This window comes from Octodon degus, unplaced genomic scaffold (genome assembly GCF_000260255.1).
Source record: "Octodon degus isolate 3935 unplaced genomic scaffold, OctDeg1.0 scaffold00041, whole genome shotgun sequence".
Classification (NCBI taxonomy): domain Eukaryota; kingdom Metazoa; phylum Chordata; class Mammalia; order Rodentia; family Octodontidae; genus Octodon; species Octodon degus.
In genome coordinates this window covers 6,556,291-6,578,501 of record NW_004524617.1, presented here as the reverse complement: position 1 = coordinate 6,578,501, position 22,211 = coordinate 6,556,291, and the positions used below count along the sequence as shown (strand labels likewise).

General features: G+C 35.8%; 1 protein-coding gene and 2 pseudogenes across 1 annotated transcript in view; 1 reads left to right on the top strand and 2 right to left on the bottom strand.

Annotated features, from left to right (window-relative positions):
• The window catches only part of Il1rapl1 (interleukin 1 receptor accessory protein like 1), a 1,467,987-nt gene that overhangs the window by 154,633 nt on the left and 1,291,143 nt on the right, over positions 1–22,211 (top strand). The gene's annotated exons all lie outside the window — the stretch shown is intronic.
• On the bottom strand, positions 5,565–5,972 carry LOC101589920 (annotated as a pseudogene).
• On the bottom strand, positions 13,017–14,018 carry LOC101589524 (annotated as a pseudogene).

Genomic DNA, 22,211 nt, shown 5'->3' with positions numbered 1-22,211 from the left:
CCTGGGCTGGGACTGGTCCAGCTGGCGCAGGGTAGCAGGAAACTCCGCACACTCACTGGACCTGGGCTAGGACTGTCTAGCAAGATTCTTAAGAGTTTGGAAGAAAATAACTTAAAAGGAGACAAATGAATTGATCTCAAAACCAAAAATTAATACGTACTAAAGAGCTATTGCAAAAATGTTTTTTTGTTAAAAAAATGTTTTTTTATTACAATTAATGATTTAGGACATTTTCTTTTGTCATTACTTTCTTATGGATAAGAAAAATTCTTTACCTTGCATATTATAAGTATTAGCTATTTGGTTATGCATAACATAATGTGACCAATTACGAGCTTTTATAAATCTAAGATTTTACATAGTGAAAAATTAGTTATATATTTTCTGAATCAAAAGTTTGACCTAGAAAAATGTGGTGGCCAACTAGAATGTGTATAATCCTTACCTGTTAAAATGGGGCTTCAAAAAAAATTTACAGTTTATAATCAGATAACCCGAAAATAGTGGATGGATGAAGAAGATAGTATTATTACTTTTTCAAATAAAAAATGTCCTCCTATTAAGAATAAAATGGGGGCTCATAGATGATATTCATGAAAAGATTGATTTGCCTTCCAAAACTCTGCTTATCTGTTAATTTGCACAGTTTATTTCCTACAATTGCATGGAATGCATACACAGTAAACATGAAAATGGCTTAATTTTTGTCCAAACTTAGAAACCCAAATAAAGTCTGTGCTAATGAAAGACCTTTAACTTTGCTCTTTCTGTTTAATAACCATCACTACTAAACTACCCTATCTGCTTATTCAGGATCCAAGGAGCACAAACCATCTTCTTGAGGAAAACACACAAACAAAACAAGCTTAAAAAATTAACTAAGGGAAAGAAAAAGTATCTGTTAATTTAAATCATTTGTTTACCCTCTGAATACCCCCATAGACATTGGTAGTCACTTCCATTTTCCTGTCCCTTTTCACTCCCTAGGTAACTAATTATTTTGAGTCTATACACTTGGCTATTTTAAACTATCATATTAATGGAATTATGATATGGGAACTTCTGTGTCATGTCTTTCACTTAGCCAGATTCATTCACATTATAGTTTGTGTCAGTACTTTATTCACTTATATAGCAGAATAATTACCTTGCATGAATATAATTTTTATCTATCTCTCTATCTATTATCTATGTATGAATGGATGTTTAGTTTATTTTCATTTAGGAGCTGTTATGGAAAAATATAGTAATGAACATATATATCTAAGGTTTTGTGTGGACATGTTTTTTTCCCTCTCAGTGGAAATATCTGAGTAAGTCTTTGTTAAACAAAACTTCTTCATCTCCTCCAGGGCCATCAGTAGAAAAGATGGAAATTATTCCCATCAGAGCACATGCTTCGTACCAGCTCCTGTCCCAGGTGTGCATGCACATATGCTGATACTATGACATTGACTTGACTGTAATGGTTGCCATCACTGCCCATATTAAAAAGATGAGATGCAAATTGGCAAAGCAACTTTCTCCAGGCCACAAAGATAATGTTTAGAGGAGCCAGAATATGAGATGAAAAAGGGCCTAGTTCTTTTTGTCATCCATGCTAGACTCAAAGAGACACATGTCACGGTCAAGGATATGAGGGACAAGAGTGAGAAAGTGAAAAGTCCATAACTTTCAACCTCAGCCTAGTGGAGGGGCACTTGGTTCTATGGAAGACTATATTGATGCAGGGAACTAAACCTACCACAAGAATGTCTTGGTGGGAGCAGAATGAAACCAACCATATTTGGGCTTTATAAGAGTTGCATCTGTTTTCTGTGATCTGAGGGGCTAACTTCTCAGCATGAAATCAACTTCTAGAAATTTCCCTGTTTGTATATTTTTCATATTTTGTGTTGTGGGTTGTAAGCACAAGAGAGGTAGCTTGTGTCTATGGGTGCAGTTTGAATTCTGGGTGATGTACCTTCTGGGGTTCATGATGGTTCGTAGCTTGAAGTCTTAAGCTGGGAGAGCCCAGAAAATCTTTTTGTTCATGACTTTGACATGACAGTCTCTAGGCACCAGGAACCTACCAGAACTCTTTGGATCTCTTGACACATTCCCAGGGATGAAGATGCTTCTGTCCACTTCCTACTAATATTCTTTTGAACATGAGTATTACTAAAAGGTTGAAGTTGTAACAAGCAGGTGTGGGTTAAGCTAGCCTGAGTTTCAGGATAGAAACTCAGCCGAGAATCAGGCTCAGAAGGCTGCAACTGATAATCTCTGGGATGGAGAGAACACCAAGAAGGGAAACCCAATTTTCTCCAAAACCCTGTCCTACTTCCAACTCTGAACATATGCTAAGGCCTCTCTGTGGTCACTTATGTACTCCTAGCATGTTTCTTTATCCATTTTCTCAGTTCTGTAAAAAGTTTTGTATCCTGTTTCAACCTTGAATTTTCTAGGCTTCTGAGAACTAACAATATCATTCATTACACTGTGAATTTTCTGAACAAAGGATCAGATAGTGATTTTATTTCCAAGTCATCAGGACTCCTCACTGTACTCCATAAACAAACTATATTTTCTCTCCCTCACTGTCTCACTGTCTCTTTGTCTCTGTCTGTCTCTGTCTGTCTGTCTGTCTGTCTGTCTGTCTGTCTATCTATCTATCTATCTATCTATCTATCTATCTATCTATTCAGATATTCCTACTGGTTTATAAAGGAATATGATTGTTCTGTAGTTAGGAGCACAGATTTGACTTTAATTTGACTTGGCAATAAAAATGCAACTTGACTACTTAGGAGCTGGGAGATTTGAGCAAGTTTCCGAACCTCTCTTTACCCAGGATTTGTCTACTATAAAATGGTTGCAGTATCTACCTTACCTTATTTCCACTGTACCCAACTCTGTACCGCATTTAATATGCTAACACTGTTCTTATCTGCACTGAACAGGGAAATGGGAACTTTGACCCAAGGTCATCTGTCATCTGACATTCATTTTCCACTTCTCATGATTTCTCATGGTGCTTCAGGCAGCCATCCCAGGATGCCCTCCTTCCATGGAGACAGCAGGAGCCCCAATGTGAGCATAACAAAACAGTGCACCTGCACAGATGGAGCAAGACTTATGTCTTTCCTTCAAGGAGGCTAGGTGTTGTCAGGAGAGATATTGGCCTTCTAAGGTCTATTAAGACTGTCTTTGTGTCAGCAGGACCTCTAGCAGGCCATGCTTCCCTCTAAGAACACCTTGTTGTGGCTGACCATACTGTGCTTCCCATGTGCTCTTGCACTTCTGGTCCTGCAGTTCCTGCAGGTCCTGCAGAGACTGCATTCACCTCTTCAGCTGTTCAGCATAGTGGTGATAGACAGCATGCATTTGATTCACTGTGGACATATTCTCCATCAGCTAGAGGTTGTTCAGCAGGTCTATGTAAGTGGCCATAGTTGCCATGCCTCCACATACCCAGACAAAGCTAGCATGTTGCACCCAGGCCTTGAGAAACATAGGGCTCCCAGTATCTGGGACCTCATAGCTGGGCCCTCTTTTTCTGAGAACCCATGCCTGGCTCTTTTTGTGAATCCTGGGGCTGTAGCTATTCATGTGCTGAAAGGAGAGAATATTTTTATTTTATTTTTGTCAAATTGTTTGCTTTTAAGAATGAGTTATATTTTGATATTACTTTGTGAAATCTGTATGCTGGGGCCAACAAGATAGCTCAGTAGACTAAAGCACCTGCGTAGGCAACCTGAGGCAGTGCAGGGACCTCGGTTCAATCCCCAGTACCACATGCTATGCCAGTCCCACACACAGGATGGGTTGACCCCACCAGAGTCCCGGCATAGTGGCATACACCTGTAATTTCAGCACTGGAGAGGTTGAAAACAGGAGGATCACTATGAGTCCAAGCTGTGTACTAAGACCTTATAACAACCAAATACATAAAAAAACTATATGCAGCATCAGATTTTATTAATTTTACAGTTGCCAAATGTCATATATTTGCCCATCCCATTAATTTCTCTTATTATTAAAAAATATTTTTAGCTTGTTGAACCATATTTAAGAACACATTCAGTTTATTTATTATTTTTATTTTGTAAAGAGAATGCAAAGTAATAATAATAAACAACATTAAAAATGATACAGAATTTCACTCAATGAAATAATACGAATTTGACAATGGTTGTTGTATTGCAGAGTGTGGCCATCAAATTAGTTGTTTAGATTACCAAATGTATGCATCCAAAATTAGAACAAAAAGTTATAAGAAATTAAAAAAAGGAAAAGCTTGAAGCACTAACTTCTGCTTTCCACAGACCAGCGGAAATTAGCAGCACAATTATCCGAGCCATTCTGCATGCATACACATGCATATCTCTTTGTCCCCTCTTTTCCTTCCCTATCCTTCTCCTCATCTCAGTATTTCCTTCCCTTTTAATAGATTCTTACTCTTTTGCAGTAACCATTGTACATTTATGATGTGATTTATTCTTTTCGGTTACTACACTACCCAGACAATGTGATGTTTGCACATGCTGGTCTGATTTATTTCACTTAGAAGCATAGTCACTAGTTGCGTGCTTTGACCAATAAAAGCCTCAAATTTGTTGGGGTTTTTAGCTGAATAATATTCCCTTGTGTAAAAATAGCACATTTTCTTTATCCATTCATTCTTTAGTTGATGGGCATCTGAGTTGTTTCCAGGATTTAGCTATGACAAATTGTGCTGCTATAAACACAGGTGCATATAAATCTCTTTGCTATGATAATTTCAGTTTATTTTGAAAAATACCTAGAAGGGGAATAGCTGGGTTGAATGGGATCTCTAATCCTAGCTTTTTGAGGAATCACCACACTGATTTCCATAGAGGTTGTACCAGTCTACATTCCCACCAATAGAGGAGAAGGGTTCATTTTTTTCCCCCACAGCCTCTCCAGCATTTGTTATTGGTTGACTTCTTGAGGATGGCTATTCTTTCAGGGGTTAGATGGAATCTCAGTGTTGTTTTAATTTGCATTTATTAAATGACCAATGATGCTGTATATGTTTTCATATATTTACTTGTCATTTATATTCATCAGAGAAATATAGAGAAATGTATACTCATTTCAGATGCTCATTTTTAGATGGGGTTTTTGAATTTTGGGAGCCTGTAACTTTTTAATTCTTTATATGAAGAACACATTCAAAACAAGTATTTTCTAGTAAACATTTAAATTTACTTATTTTTCACAAACTAAGTTTTGTATACATATGTGTGAGAAAATGCAACACATACTATAGGAGCTTACTAACTGGGTATTTAAATAAACGATATGTTATGAACATGTATTAATTTGTTTTTAATAGTCTTATGAGTATTTCTTTTTTTCTATTGACTTCTTTAAATATTATGAAATAGAACTGTGTTATGAAATGCTTGCAAATAAAACTGGGTTTTTGGAATAACAGACCAAACTTGGAGGGAGGAATGAATGCTCAGTGTTTCTAATGTTCTTTATTTTTCCAGTATTTTTCTTCTGCATTTTTTTGTGGTTTTACTGAAGCACAAATAAACATGCACACAGGCCATCTACTCATTTTCTCCAGTGCAAGGACTGCCATTGGGATTGGTGACTCGGATGAATAGCTGGGCTGCTCTTTCCACGATGGTCTTGCGGTTGTTAGTGGAGACGTTGTGAGCAATCTCTGTATAGTAACACTTGTTGCACATCAGCAGCACCTCCAGCTCCTTAGCATTGTGTACCAGGAACTTCTGGAAGCCACTGGGTAGCATGTGCTTTGCCTTTTTGTTACTTCCATAACCTATGTTGGGCATCAAAATCTGGCCCTTGAACTTCCTCCACACCCTGTTGTCGATGCATTTGGGTTCCTACCAGTTGTGCTTAATTTTGACATATTGGTCTGACTGGTGCCAGATGAACTTCTTGGTCCTCTTTTTTATGATCTTGGCCTTCACGAGGGGATTGAGGGCCACCATGGTGCCAAGTAGGAGATGGCTGCCACCTTTGTAGACAAGGCCAAGGAAGAGCTACTTCTCCAGCATTAAGAGTCAAAAATATTAGAGTAGTAATCCACACACATATTTGACTACTTTCTGGAAGGGTTTTATCCCAGTTGTTTTTTAAACTTTAGGATTTTAACATTGAGATTCTCATAGGAAAAATGTCATTTCTTCTTCAGGATTTCTTCCTTGGTGTTTAGATAAAAGCTACAAATACATTAAAACTTCGATGTACAACACTTTAATTATACTTTATTGAACCAAAATGTGTTGACTGTGTCCTGAATGCCAAACATTTTGTCATACAAAATAACAACATCGGTCATACAAATTGACTGATGCAGTTCAAGCACTTGTCTTCATTCTTCATATTATTCACGTTCATGTAAAAATGTGTGAAAAATGTGTAGAAGAACAAAGATACACGGAGAGGACAGAAAGGGCAAAAAGGAAAAGGAAATGGAAGAAAAGAAGGAAGATAAATATTTACTATTTGCTAAAGCAGAAGCAAATATGGTATTGTGAAATGTAACTTACAACTAGAATATCTCTTCCAAATATGTCACTTCTGATTACAAATTGTGATAGTTATTTAGGGTTTAAAATGAAGCCCTAGATGTGAGGGTGACCTGGCTAAAACCCTGAAACAAGCTCTCAAAATGAAGCCTGGATTTAGAAATAATCATTTCAACTAATCCTTCAAAAGTTGAAATGATCTAATACTGTATTAGTTGAAGAGACATGTAGGTTCAAAGATGAGGAGATAGTAATTGATATTTTCAAGTAGGAGGAAGGAAACTAGTGTGTCTGGAGTGGAGTGAAAAGTGGAGATTACTACAAAAGGAATGTAGAAAGGTGATAGTGTTGGGAGTGCTTTGTAAGGACTGTGGTGTCAGGGATGAAAAATTGGTTAATGGCAGGAGGCAGCAGAGGTCTCCTGTTTGTTTCTCTACATCCATATGGGTTGTATCATTCTTAGGCAATTAGTCTCATTTCTGATCAGGAGTGTTAGTCTCTTAATTAGCTTCCTAATTAGTCCCTCCAGCTCCTCTGCTTTGGTCTCCAAGTGATTTTCCCATAGTACATGTCCCATCTCGTTATTCCTTATTTAAGGTCCCCTTGTGACACTCCATTAGCTTTGCAGAAACGTAAACATCTTAAATAATATTCAAGATACTTCATAATTTGACCTTTTTAAGATACTTAGACAGCAAGGTTCCTCTGGGCCTTAACTCTGTAGGTGCCTGTATCCATAATGTCCACCCTTCCCCACACCTGGATGTGTTCCATCACTTAATTTTCCAGTTGAATTCCACCTTTAAGGTGAGACCTTATTTTCGTACCACTCTGTATAAAATATGCAGCAACCAACTGATATTCTTCAGCATTTTGTTGCTACTTATTTAATACTTAAAATAGATAGTCATTACATTTTTTAATGTTTTGATGTATATTTCCTCAGTAGTACGAAACTCCATGAGGCATTAACATTGTGTGACTTCGTAAATCTATAACAATAAGAGCTAGAAGATGTTCAATGTGTATCATTTCCCAGATATTATGTCCAGAAAATTATATGTATCTATTCATTTAATTCTTTTTTTCAATATTGAAAAAATATTTATTTTATTTTTTACTTCATTATTATTTTTATTAATTTTATTGAGAAAGAAGTAGCAATGAGACAGTTTCAAAACAGGTTAGTAGGATAGTTACAATAAAAAAGACAACAATATGCAATGTATTATTCATTTAATTCTTAACTACAGGAGGAAGATAGGACTTCTTAGGCTACATTAAGCTACTGGGGCACAGAAAGACTAAGTAACTGGAACCCAATTCTGTTGATAATATAAAAGAAAAGACAGTATTTTAATTCAGCTAATCTACTTCTCTACATGGTTCTTACTAGCGTTAATCTCTACTGCTTGCCTCAAGTCACTAACATCTCCAACAGTGTGTGACACAATGTGTTCAGTGAATACTTTAAATAAAAGTGTACTAGTCAACTTCCTGTTGGTGGAGCATTATACCTACCACACACAATGCCAAGAATAAAAGGCTTATTCTATCTCATGGTTTCACAGAGTTCAGTCCATAGTGAGCTGGGTCCAAGGTACAAACACCATGCATGGAGGAAATAGATTGAGTAGAATAAGTCAGAGAGGAAGAGACCAGGGATCTGATCTATTCATCATGGTCATGCCTCTGTGACTTACCCAGTCACCTCTACAATTGTTCTTTGCTAATCTCCTCAACATCTTTCAAGCCCATTAAGTTGAAAATCAAAATTAACCAATAAATATATAAATTAACATATTTTCTTTCCAGCCCAGTATGTACACCCATGGTGCCACATCAAATCTTACTGTTTTTCTCTAAAAACCTTATGTTTCTAAGAGCTAAACCCTTTGTACTTTCTATGTGAGAAGGAACTTAATTTTCCCTTCTATTTGGGCTATGTGGTATTTATTTTTCTAGGTTTCATATGCTCTTTATCCATTTTGTAAAAGATTTTTTATAATATTCATAAAGGATTTTAGAACCCTCTCTCTGCTATCAACAGAAGATTCTTATTGTCTACTCTCTGCTCCCATAATACAGTTCAGTAATTATTATTTAGTATTCAAAACTGATTTTCTTATATCTCCTAGACTCTGGACTCTCAAGAGAGGGACAATGTTTTGTTTGAATTATATCCCCACTTCTCAGTATAGCACTGGACATGCAAAGTTGAGGTTTTGTTGAAAAAATATGTGTCACATATTGCAACTGCATACTAATTAATATTGTAGAAATCTTACATGGTTAAAAGTTCTAAGACATTTTTACAAGATGAAATCTCAAATCTAATGAACTTGGGATAATGATTTTTAGTGATGTGATATATGTTTTAAAATTGTTAACAGGTTTATTTTATATTCCTTAAGAGAGCAATAAGAAAGCTACTGTATCATCCACTGAATATATATTTTTCTGCTTAAGAAAAAAACTAATTTTAAAGAGAATAAGGAATGAGGAAGAGGAAAAGTGAGAATTAGAAGGATTAGACATTGTATGTTAAAGGACTGACAGATATCTCAGCAGACTAACAAAAAGCACCTTCTTAGGCAGACACAGGGACCAGGGTTCATCCCCGGCCTGCATTGCTGACCCTGCCCCTGTAGCATGCTGAGACTGAGACTGAGACTGAGACTGGGCATGGTGGTGCATGCCTGTAATCCCAGCTCCTGGGAGACTTAAAATGGGAGGATCCCTATGAGTCTGATCTGTGTAATGAGATCCTATAGACACTGTACCAAATATGTCATCGTCATCATCATTATTGTCACCATCATTGTCATCGTCATAATAATCATCATCAAAAGAAATTGTGTTTTACTTTATATAGTATATGAAGTCTTCAACAATAGTTCAAATTTAGCAAAGATTTCTGTCTCTTGCTCTGTACATATTTTGTTTCTAAGCATGATTTGCAAACCATGAAGTATATGTAAATATTTTATAAATAGAGGTTAATAAATTTTTGAAGAGTTGTGTATCTTATTTTGTTGAATGTCAGAAAGCAAGATGAAGCAGGTCTGTAACATCTGATATAAAATGAGACACAGTAAAATCACACTTACTTGAGATTTTTTTTCCTAAACTGAGTTAACAAAGACATTATGTCTTTTGAACGTGATGTTATAACTAATCTTCATCATTTAGCTTTTCTATAAGCAGAAAGGAAATATATATTTTGCAACATGGTTCTTGAACAAAGTATTTTGGTCTAAGAAGCTATTTCTCTTTAGTTAAAGTGAATTTCATTGTAGTTTTCATGAGAGTCTTATATATCTTTATTCCCATTTTTATTTTTTTCTAAAAAAATCGACAGCGTGTTTCAAAAATGGGGACATGCTTTGGTCTATATTATTGGAGCATTTGAACTGAAATTATTAAATTGACGTGTATTGAAAGTTAAGTTAAGAGGTATGGGAAATTTTTCTTCTCTGCAGAGATTGGAAGACCATGTCATTGGTACAGGACCTGAAAGTAAAACATTGCATTATGGGAAATGGAAAACTAGAACTGTCAATAGAAAATAGTGATCAAATAGCTGCAGACACTGGGAGTGGTGGCACATGCCTGTAATTGCAGCACTCAGAGGGTGAAGTAGGAGGATCTCTGTGAGTTTGAGGCCATCCTAAGCTACAAAGTGAGTTCAAGGCCAGTCTCTGAACTGCATAGTGAGACCCTTTCTCAAAAAGACCAAAAACAAAACAAACAAAAAAACCTTCTAGATGGCAAATAATTCTGGTTAGTTTAAATAAGGAAAGACTTATTAAAGGCAATCAGATGGTGGATGGTGCTAAAAGGTGTAGAAAATTTAACCTAGATGTCTCATAGAAATGGTTGGAGCTCAAGAAACTCAATGATTAGTAAATATTCCCTTCAAAAAACCATGTTGTGCTGATTCTTGGGCTTCCAAACTATTTGAAATATATTAAGGTACTTGAAATGCATGCACTATTACAGTGGTTGTTAGTAGATGGAAAACAAGGTTAAATTCAAGATTTGCTTTCTATGTAATACGTAACACAATTTCTCTTCTTACCTGGTAGCTGCAAACAAACAAGTAGAATGTGCTCATACTGATCATTGCAGTGGTCTAGCTGGCACTTGGTAATCCCAGACCCTCACGCTGCTTCTCTGTGTTTTTGAGCAGGCTCCCTACCTTTCTTCAGCCTGGTCTATAGTATTGGCTGAAGATGTGCGATTAAAAACAATGAAAACTGAGTCCCATCTTTTTATCATAATTTAATTGTTGGCTCATAGTGCAACTTACAAGGGAAAAGGTAGGGCTGTGGAGGCTCCAGATAGGGGGCAACTGAAAAATTTTTAATGATATGTTATGTCTAAGAAATGTAATAGACTTGCACACATTGATATTAAGTAGATCATTTGCTACATGAGATTGGGGTTCAGGAGAACAGTTTATTTTGGAGATATAAACTTGGGAGGCATTACTGCATATATATAAGGAAGAAAATGTAGACACCAATAGCAAGTTATTTTAAGACTGGGCTCTTGCAGTTGACCACAGTGATGCACATTTATAATCTCAGCACTATGCAGACTGAGGCAGGGGAAACCTTGAGTTCAAGCCCAGCCATGGCAACATAGTGAGACTGAGGTCAGCTTATACTACATGGTGAGACCCTGTCTTAACAAAAAACACAGCATTGCAAACATGGACATTTGAAATGGAGAGTAAAGTATTAATAGCGTGCTATAATAGTGACAGTACAATATAGGAAGATAATTCTTATCATGAATGGTCTTGGAACCAAACTAGAGAACATGCTGCTTACAAAAAAGCAATCTATTTTTACATCTTTAATTAAAAGTAAAATCACATTTGGGAAGTCTACTAAATTATAGAGTACTAAATACGCTGAGAAAGAATATCTTCAATCTAGGACAAACTTTTTTTAAACACTCTTTTTAAAAAATGAGGACTTAGAGGAGAGGAGATATTATCAAAGCTTATAAATTCAGAAATGTTTGAATAGGGTCAATGCATTCTTATTTACAAAAGTCAGAATATTAGAACTAAGAGGCACTCCCTAAGGCTTGAAAGAATTACTTTGAGGTTAAAATGAAAGGAAGTTCTATTTTAACCAGTGGGTAGTAAACTTAAGAAACTCTTTTGCTTAAGTGGTAAAATGGATTGAACATATAAATAGTTTCAAGGTGGAGTTCATGGACAACAGATACATAAGTAGTTTAAGAAAATAGGTTATCTGGATGAGTGATACATCTCTAATCTTTTACTTTGATACCCTGTTTTATACTCACATTTTTTAAAACCTAATTTTAAACTAGAATTAGAATAAAATGAGCATAGTCAGATACCATAAGATTTTTTTCTGCTGTGTTTTAATTGTCAAAGTGAATATTCTACATACATTCTATTTTCCATAAAACAACCACTGTAGCTTGTTAAGACCTACAAAACACAGATACAAGAGAAATGTTTTAATATATTTTAATAAGTGATTTTATTAGGCCATATATACTGCCAATGAGGAATTGTGTTAACAATATGATGAAGTTAAAGGAAAGCAAGTTTGAGTACTTTCTTGAAAAATTATAGTTGAATTTTGGTTTACATGTCTAAATATTTTCTTAAATTTTATCCAATGACTAATTTTATTCCCTTTGTTCTTTACACACACACACACACACACACACACACACACAGAGTCATTTCTCTTACTATCTTCTTTCTGCACAGTCATGTCTTCACATTTCTTTTTGTTTTATCAGTTGGAGTTGTGTGTATTACAGTTATATTTTCTTTTTTTTTTTTAACAGTATCCACTGTTGAAGTTTTATTTGGTGTTGTAGTTGGTGTGACACTGGGTAGCACTGTTCACAGGTAGATCTTTTCTTTTTATATTATAAAACAATAAGATATATATATATATATATATATATACATATATATATGTATATATATATCACAAAATAAAATGAAATAAAATCCTTTAAAACAGTTATGCACAAGACATGTAGTATTGGATTTGTACCCTGGATCCCAGGCTGTGACCAACTGGGGAAAGGTCAGACAAGGCTTCGTTGGTGAAGCTGTATCACATGTCTGTTTGAAGAGTAACTGGAGGGCCGGGGAGATGGCTCAGTGGAATAAATGCTTCCCTGGCAAGCGTGAAGGCCTGAGTTCAATCCCCAGGTCCGAAAAAAAAAAAAAAGAGTAACTGGAGCATTAGCTGAGGTGTCTCAGAGATGCTGGGCTACTTCACACTAACCAGGACTACAAGTGCAGCAGCATCCGGCATCAGGACAGAGCTGTGGGGGTTTTGTAAACCGTTTCTACTTCTAACTTTCAGAAACTGATGTTTTCCCCAGGCCATCTTAATAGTGCTGCTTCAATCACATGTCAGCTAAAAAGAACAACTGGCACAATCCCAACTAAACCCTCCTGCTAAGACAGTGACATGGTGACACTGGAAGACTCTAAAACTGCAGGGTAGCTGCATTCTGGATCAACCACAGGGTATCTGCATTCTTCTTCAAATGTGCCACTCCTTCAGGAGTCAGAATCTCCTTCACAACATCAGAGATCCCATTCTGTCTCAGGACCCACGGGACACTAATGACGAAATTATCCTTGATTCCATAGAGCCCCTTAATCATGGTAGAAATTGGATGAAACCTCCTAAGTTTCTTCATTATACTTTCTGCCAAATCTGTCACCAACATTCAATGGCCCAGGATGTTTAGCCTTTTAGTTTGATCACTTCATAAGCACTGTCAACCACCTGCTTGTGAACCTCTTTCTGATGACCTTAACCCCCATCAGTTCCTAACTCAGGGTTCGGATTCTTTAGGGCAACACCAGCAACATTCGTGCCACTCCACACAGGGACCCTGGAATCTCCGTGCTCCCTGAGGATCCAGCCAGGCAGCTCAGTGGGAGCCTGCCCAACCTTTCTCTTATCAGGTGCTGAACTGAGCTGAATCCAGGTTGCAACCACTGCCCATAACACTATTCTTGGGAAAGTTGCCTATCTTCCTAACCACACAGGTCAAGATATCCACTGGGTTGGACACAACAAGCAACTTGCATTTGGGGCTGTACTTTACAATGTTAGGAATGATGAACTTGAAGATGTTCTCATTATGCTGTACCAAATTAAGATGGCTCTCTCCCTCTTGCTGACGTGCCCCAGCAGTGATAATAACCAGCCTGGAGTTTGTGGTTACATTATAGTCTTTGGCAGAGATAATTTTTGTTGTCCTAAGGAAAAGGCTGCCATGTTGGAAATCTACTATCTTGACCTTCAGTTTGTCTTCCATGACATCAACAAGAGCAAGTTCACCTGTCAAGTCCTTCATTAAGACACTGATGGCCTAGCCCATGCCAACAGCACCAACCATGACAACTGTTTTCTAATTCTAGGGCACCTGTTCCTCCTTAAGGAGATTCGTAATCAGCTGATCCTTGAGACTGGCCATCTTGGGCTTACAAGCAAAGGGACTTGGGAATGCACATGGGGTGGGCATCAGGGTTGCACACTTCTCAGATCTGGACTTGATGGCAGCAGCTCCAACCGTCATCTCCAATTATATTCTCTAAGTCCTCCTTATTGTTTATTGCTTCTATTTTTGGTTGATATCCATCTTTTTCATTAATTTATGTAAAGTATTGTGAACACTAAGGAGAACAAAAAAGTGATAAAGTAGAAAAATCGAGGTCAGCAATTATAAAGAAAATGCTATATCAATCAACTCTAGAGCATATGTAAAAAGACTAGGACTGGCCTGATAGGCCATCAGACTAAAGCACCTGCTTAGGCAGAGTGCAGTGGCTGGGGTTCTATCCCTGACATGTCCTGATGGCCTTGCTCATGGGACGCGCTGAGATGGCAATTGAGACTGGACATGGTGGCATGTGCCTATAATCCAAGCACTTGGGAAGCTGCAAACAGGAGAATCACTATGAGTCCGATCTATGTAGTGAGACTCTATAGAGCCAGTAGGCCCTGTCCTAAATACAGAAAAAAAAGAAAGACCAAAGTGAAAAACAGTTTCTTTACAAGATGACTTCAGGATAATACCTCTGTTGGCCATCAAATCTAAGCCCTTTTTATTAGTAGTAAATTTATATTATTGATTTCATTTATAATGAAATTATTGTTTTCTAAAAATTGCAAGGGCAATAAAAGGCTTAAATTATGATTTCCCTTCTTGAATATTTCATGTTATTCTGTCCTATTATTTTGGCCCTACATATTTTGATGCCTCACATTACTCATTATTATTTTATAAATTAGTAGGAACTTCAAATTCGCTTTGTTGTTGTTCCTATTTATGTCTTTGGTTTTGGTTCTGGTTTTGAGACAGCACTGCACAATTTAGTTCAGGCTGGCCTTGAAGTTACGGCAATCTTTCTGCCTCAGCTTCCCAAGTGCTGGGATTAGAGGCAAGTTCCACCATGATAGGCCTTTATCTTTATATTATTTTCTTTTTCTTTTTTTTTTTTCAGAACCGGGGCTTGAACTCAGGCCCTTGTGCTTGCCAGGGAAGCACTTATTGTACTGAGCCATCTCCCCGGCCCCTTATCTTCATATTCTTTACAAAGAGTTCTAATTCTTTCTTCTAGTTAGCATTTACTACTTTCCAAAGAACAAATGTTAGTGTTTATCTTTGAAAGTGTATTTTATTAGAGAATAATAGTTGTGCTATTTGCAGGCATTAAGTCCTACAGATAATGTTCCTCATCCAGTTGTCTCTTGACAGCACTGCAGCTTCTGCTTTCATTATGCTTCTGATTTGCTCCTTTAAGTTCTGTATCTCCATTCATTTGTGTGCAGAGAAGCAACTATATATGAAGTAAAATTACTTCATACACAAACCATATGTACCATATAGTTAATACATGTGTGTATGCTCCAACTATACTTTATCTTTCAGAAGTTTGAATTTTTTACTGAAATACCTAGAGACAAATGAAATTATCTATTTGATTTAAAATTAGATTTTAATTTTGGTGAATAGATTTTATTGAACGATATGATAAAAAGCTATACATCCTGGCCCCTGCATGATTTATTTAACTATTATATATAATAGACAGGTGATTAATACAAATTTATTTATTTATTTATTTTCCCGCAGAATTGGGGATTGAACTCAGGCCCTTGTGCTTGCCAGGGAAGCGCTTATTCCACTGAGCCATCTCCAGGGCCCCGATTAATGCAAATTTAAATAGATAAATGATTAACATCCAAAAACTAATCATTTCTGAACTGTAGAAATTTTATAATTTTTGGATTTTGTTGTAAAATAAATTATTTTAGGTATTATACAATACTTTTACTTAATAGGGGAAAATTGTTTTCTTTTAAAGTATGTATTTTTCTATTTATAGTCCCAAATGAATCTTTCACAAACTCTCGATTTAGGTGCTTCCAAGCATCACTCCCCCATGACTACATGAGGTCTTGGGGACCACCTAGACACAGGCCACAGCAGCAGCAATACTACATACATACTGAAATGGTATTTCTTACTTTGCCAGTATCTAAGTGAGAGCATCACTTTTTACTATATGAAATGATTTTGAGGTAGCTCTACACCTAGATATGCCGGTGAATTTTTCAAATCTGACTTTAGAGTTTAGTTCAATTGTGACTTTTATGTTATATTATGAAGACACTTTGCACAGGCCTATTGATTTCCTATCAGCTTCTCGTCTTTAATTGCTCATTGTTTCCTTTTTCCTTCCTTTACTTACTGTTTTCTGTGATATATTTTAGCCTTCTAGAGGTCCTTTTGACTCTTAAATATTTGCAAACATTTTATCCTACCTCCTAATATAATTAGCAGTAAGGTAGCTGTTACATCTATCCATTTTTCTTAACTCTTTAATGAGCTTCTATAAATGTTTTCTTTACAAGTATATTTACCTACTAGCTTTTAAAGTCTTCTGCTTAAATACGTTGTATCACTCTTCTGCCCAAAGCTTTATAGTCTCATTTTGTAGTGCTTAAATAAGAGACAATTTCTGAAAAATGCATCAGTAATTATGAGAGTACCACTGAGTGCAGTTAAATAAAGTCTGGTATTACAGTGCCTCTAAGTAATATAATTCTATGGAACTACTATAGGTCCACTGTTGGCTGAATCACCAATATATGACACATGACTATCTAAAATTGACAAAATTTAATAGATACAAATTCTATTTATTTTGTATACCATAAATTTGTTATTTTTTTCAAACATTATAAATTTTCTTCAGATATCTCTTAAGTTTATACCTTATAATTAAAGTATAAATTCATCTTAAAATTATATGTAAAATTATTATTTCTCTCTTTGGAGTTCATATTTGATTTTCACTTTTTCATTAGTTATGTAAATTATTTCCACATCACCCAATATGTTATCATCATCAGTATCAGAATAACAGTAGAACATAAGCTTCATGAGAGTAGAAACCACAGCAACCTTCTTTAGCTGGTAAAAATTGGTTTTGAACAACTACATATAATGAATAAATGGATGAGGGGAAAAGTTCAATTTTAAAATTTACTTTTGAAGCAGTACATAACTGAAATTTTTCTGTGTACTTTAAGTCTGAAGCATTTTGAGTTCTCTGACACATGTGCAAGTTCCCCTTTTGGCATGATAGAGCAGAAAGAATGCAAGCTTTACAACCAGAAAGTTCTTATTTCTAAAGCTGGTCTTGTCATTTAGTATCAGTCTGAAACTGAATAACTTTAACTTCATAGGACAAGGATAACAATCACTTCCTGCAGAGTGAGAATAATGGTTGCAAGCAATACATTTCCCCTAAAAGATACTCAATATGCATTTCCCCCCAAAGATGCTCCAAGTACTGTAATATTGTTTTTCCACCTAACATTGTGAGGCAATATGTGTCACATAAACTGACATGTACTTTAAAAAAATAAATAATATGTAAGAAAATTGATCTCAGATGTTGTTCAAGGTACTTGGTTCTCTAGCTTTGCATACATTCCATATGTTCTTTTATTTCTATTTCTTTTTTTCCATAATTTTATTGAGAAACAAATAACAATGAGACAGTTTCAAACCAAATTGGTAGGACAGTTTCAAAAATTAACACATTGTATACTCTCTTCCTAGTGGTTATTTGCTGTACAAGATGCGAACATGATATCCTATTTACAAACACTATTAGAACAAATCCCTCTATTCATTAAGAGCATGTAACTGTATATATATATATATATATCCTAACCATCCTGAATACACAGACACAAAATGGACATTCGTCTGTATCCCCTTTTTCGTCTAGTTCTGTCGTTTGAATATTATAGGTGTGTTAACTCAGCAAAATATTCTAAAAGAGTGCAGTAGTCCATAATAGTATTGGGTCTTCCACTTCACTGGCAATGTCAAAAATTATTGACCTGAGTCCCCTACAGCTCAGCATAACACTATGGCTTTACTTCTTATACTTCATTTTTATACTTTTCCCCTGGATGGCCAAGACCAAGATAAAGCAAGACTTATGCAACAAGGTTGTATATGGTTAGATTTCTGAACTTATGTGTAAACATAATTATATAATTCTTTATGCTTATTTTTAAAATATATTCTCATTTTTTAAATGTTTTTTTCATCATATTCTGTAGGGTCTTAAAATTCAACATATCAATACTTGATGAAAAATACCTGTTCCTTGTTATGCCTATGATGTTTGATATTCAGACAGACAATGAGGTTAAACTTAATAGCCTAGGTTGTATGGTAATAACAATAAGCTTCTCTTCTGGAGAGTTAGCAACATAAATTTGCAGACCAAAATTAGAGAAAAAGGAGGGCTGCAAGGAAAGCCAACATTTAACCCTAGCCTTCCAAGGTCAATTAAGACTCAGGACATATGAGAACTTGTACTATAACATCATGTAACTCAGTAGTGTCCCAAATTTTCTGATCAAGGAGATTGTGGGGCCAAAGAGGAAAGGGATCGATGATGTAGAGTGTGCCTAAGGAGAGTCATATGAAGAGAAAACTCTCTCTCAGGCTTTCACAGAGAGCACATTGGCCAAGCAATGGCTATGACTCATCCACATGGCTGACACTGACAAAGGATCTACAATCTGAAGTACAGGATCTCAGGATTAATCCTGATTCGGTTTCACTGACATTATCAGATCTATTTCTATTTCCATATCCAAGTTTATCCATACAACTTTACTTGGAGATATAGCACAGGTTCTCTAGCCCATTGTCTCACTTTACATCTTTAATACAACAATAACACTCTGTTACTCAGGGGCTGGTCGAAAGAAAATGAGCAACTGTCAATTTCAAGCAGTGAACTCATTTAATAAAAATGACTGGTTTACTGGACCACTAGAAAAGCTGGGGAATAAAATTCAGAGGAAGATTTCACAAGCTCTCCATTCCAGCACAATCTTTTGAAAGTCAGCAAATTGCATAGACCACAGGAAACCACCAGCAATTTTCACTCCTGCTTGTATCATTAAAGCAAGTGATTTGTGGGGAATTGCCTAAAGGCCCCAGGCACTCATGCCCTCAGAAGCTCTCACTTTTGCTTAGAACCACCAGGGAAGCCATAATGAATCTTCATACACCCCCGAGTTTGCAAATCTGATCCAATAGTCTAGAAGCATGGTTGGTACATAGGGTTCCAGCCCCTATGGTACACAGGGGAGTGGGGAAGGAAGTGTGATACTGAGGTGGCAGCAGACAAGGTGGTATAACTTCCCCAATATCACTGTTCTCTTTAACTCCAATTCCTAAGGTATACTGTCTCTATTTTTAATTCTGATCTCCATTCTTCCTATTATTTTCAATACGGATTGTGTCATAAATAAATGATTTCTAACACAGAATGAAGTCTATTTGTTAGGACACACACCAGTTTCTTTTGTGTCTTCATATCTCATTTCTCTCAGAAATTCATGCTTATGGGGCCAGGAGATGGTTCACTGGAATAAGCGCTTCCCTGGCAAGCACAAGAGCCTGAGTTCAATCCCTGGTTCCACCAAAAAAAAAATAATGTTTTTTGAAAGGAAGAGGTTAGACCAAAGTTTAACAAATGATGGCAGAATGGTCAAGTACTCTCAGCTGCCTTTTTCTACTAATAAACTTTTAACTGGAAAATAGCCATGCCAATTTTTTTATATATTGCCAGTGGTTTTGTTCCACTTCAGTGGCTTTGAATATTTTCAGTAGAGACTATATAGCCTAAAGTGCCTCAAAATTTACTTCCTGGCTTTTTATAGACAGGGCTACTGACCCCTGCTAAGGATAAAATATTAATAAACAGAAATTTTACCTTTGACTTATTTTTAAATTTTTTAAAATTAATTCTAATGAGAAAGTAATAGCAATGAGAAAGATTCAAAATAGATTAGTAGGACAGATACAATAATTAATATATTGCATATTGTTGTCTTCATAGTGATTATTCACAGTACAAGATGCAGACATGATATCCTGTCCAAATAATATTATATAAATCTTTCTTCTCATTGAACTAAGAGGAAGTAGCTATACATATATCCTAACTATTTTTTTGCATACAAGCTCCCAATTTATTTTTATTTTTTCCCATAATTTCTAACTATTTTGTATATACATCCTTTTCTCATTTACTTGCCAATTGAATTCTTGCATAAGTAGTTTAATGACTATAGACTTTTTGATCTCATGCATGATTATTGCACAATACTAAAGGTATTATGTGAAACTTCATTAATGAAATTTATAAAAATATACAGAAAAGTGATTGTGTTCTGAATCATCCTACCTCCTTTAATATAGTTTAAAATTTCATTTCTTTTAAACATCTTGTACCAATCATGATTCAGGTCATGTCTTGATTCATAGGTGCTCATTTATTCAAAGAACAGCCTAATTCTTAGTGCTTAGAGTTTCTAGTCACTGTTGAGTGACACTGATGATCTTTGATTTTAATCACTTATTTATGTTAATATTGTCCCACTACATTATATGGTAGTATGTGTATTTTTCCCAACACGTATGCCTCAAATATTACTCACAAACTAAATTTTGTTGATCACCCTTGAGCCATGCAGGCAACTGTAAATTCATAGCCCTTAATTTCTCTCCACCTTGGGATTTTCATACATCTTTCCCCTTTGTCTATTTCAGTTCATGAGGTTAGTGTTTATACAAAACAGGGAGGGAGGCAGGGCGGCAGGAGGAAAGGAAGGAAGAAAGAGAGAAAAAAGGATACCGAGAGAAAGGGGGCAGGGGAAGTCAAAGAAGGAGCGAGAGACAGCTTATACATGTGAGAAGCATAATGCATTTCATAGTTTTACACATTTCATAGTAACTATTAACGAACATTGTTTCTAATCAGCTATTATTATGTCTCCTTCAGTATCACCCTTCAGTAACTTTTCAATCTTGTAACACAGAATATATTTTTCTGCATGACCCATTTCATCTCTTATTCTCCATCCTTTTCTCAGTTGGCTCTTTGAGTTCTACTACTTTTGCTTCAATCCTTACAATTTCTTAGCCTCTTTAAAAAGCTTTTTTTCTTTTTATCATTAGATGCTTGTACAGATCGAAATACTATTTTGTAATTGAAGGTATTTCAATATTCTCCTTTCCTTGACTTCATTTCTTCTGTAACTCTAACTAGTTCCTTAATTATCTACAATCTTGAAAGGTGAGTGCTTCAACTTTTCTCTTAGATGTGGAGGTTTATTAATTTGTCTCTCAGTTCAATAAGAAATTATCCTTTTTCCATGCTTTTGACACGTGTGCTATTTTTTTAGGAATTAATTTAATGGTTCCTCAAATATAGTCTTTTCCTTTCTATTTAACAATGCTTATTTTCACTTCACATGAATATAATCATTTTGAAGGCCACTGAGTGCTATGCTGGCTTTTTCCTAAACATGATTATAAAATATCTAAATATAAGGTCTCAGATCCTGTATTCTTACAAAGTGTTTCTAAGTGTGCTATATATGATAATAGATAACTTCCAGTGCTGATGGAATTATTCAGGTTTTTATCTGTTTTGTAAAAATACTAGTAACCACTCTGAAGATATAGAATACCTTTCTTGAGTGAAATATCGATATGGTATTATTGTAGCATCTATTTATATAGGTATGTATTTTATAATTTATTCCTATGACTTCATATTTTATAATACAGATCTTATTAAATATCTAACATAAATTTGTGTTATTATTGCCCCACCAATCCATATGAAATCAGTTTTACGTTTACATTGCCCCGTAGCCACACATGACTGTTTACCTTTAAGTTTTAAAAATTAAATCTCATTTTTCTGGTACTTGGGATTGAACTCAGGACCTTGTGCTTTCTAGACAAGTTTCTTAAAATTAAATGAAATTTAAAATCCAGTTGTCCAGTTGTACTAATCATATGTCAAATGCTTAAGAGCTACATGTAGCTAGTAGCTGCCACATTGCACAGTCCAGATATAATTTTCATTATTGTAGGAACTTCTGCTAGACACTAAGTATTAGAGAACATGTTTCCTTTATTTGTAATATATATACTGGTCCCGCCGGCGCAGGGTAGCAGGAAACTCTCCACACACTCACCGAACCTGGGCTAGGACTGGGTCTGGGGGCTCCCGGAACTCGGCAGAAAATCGAACTCGGCTGGCGGGGT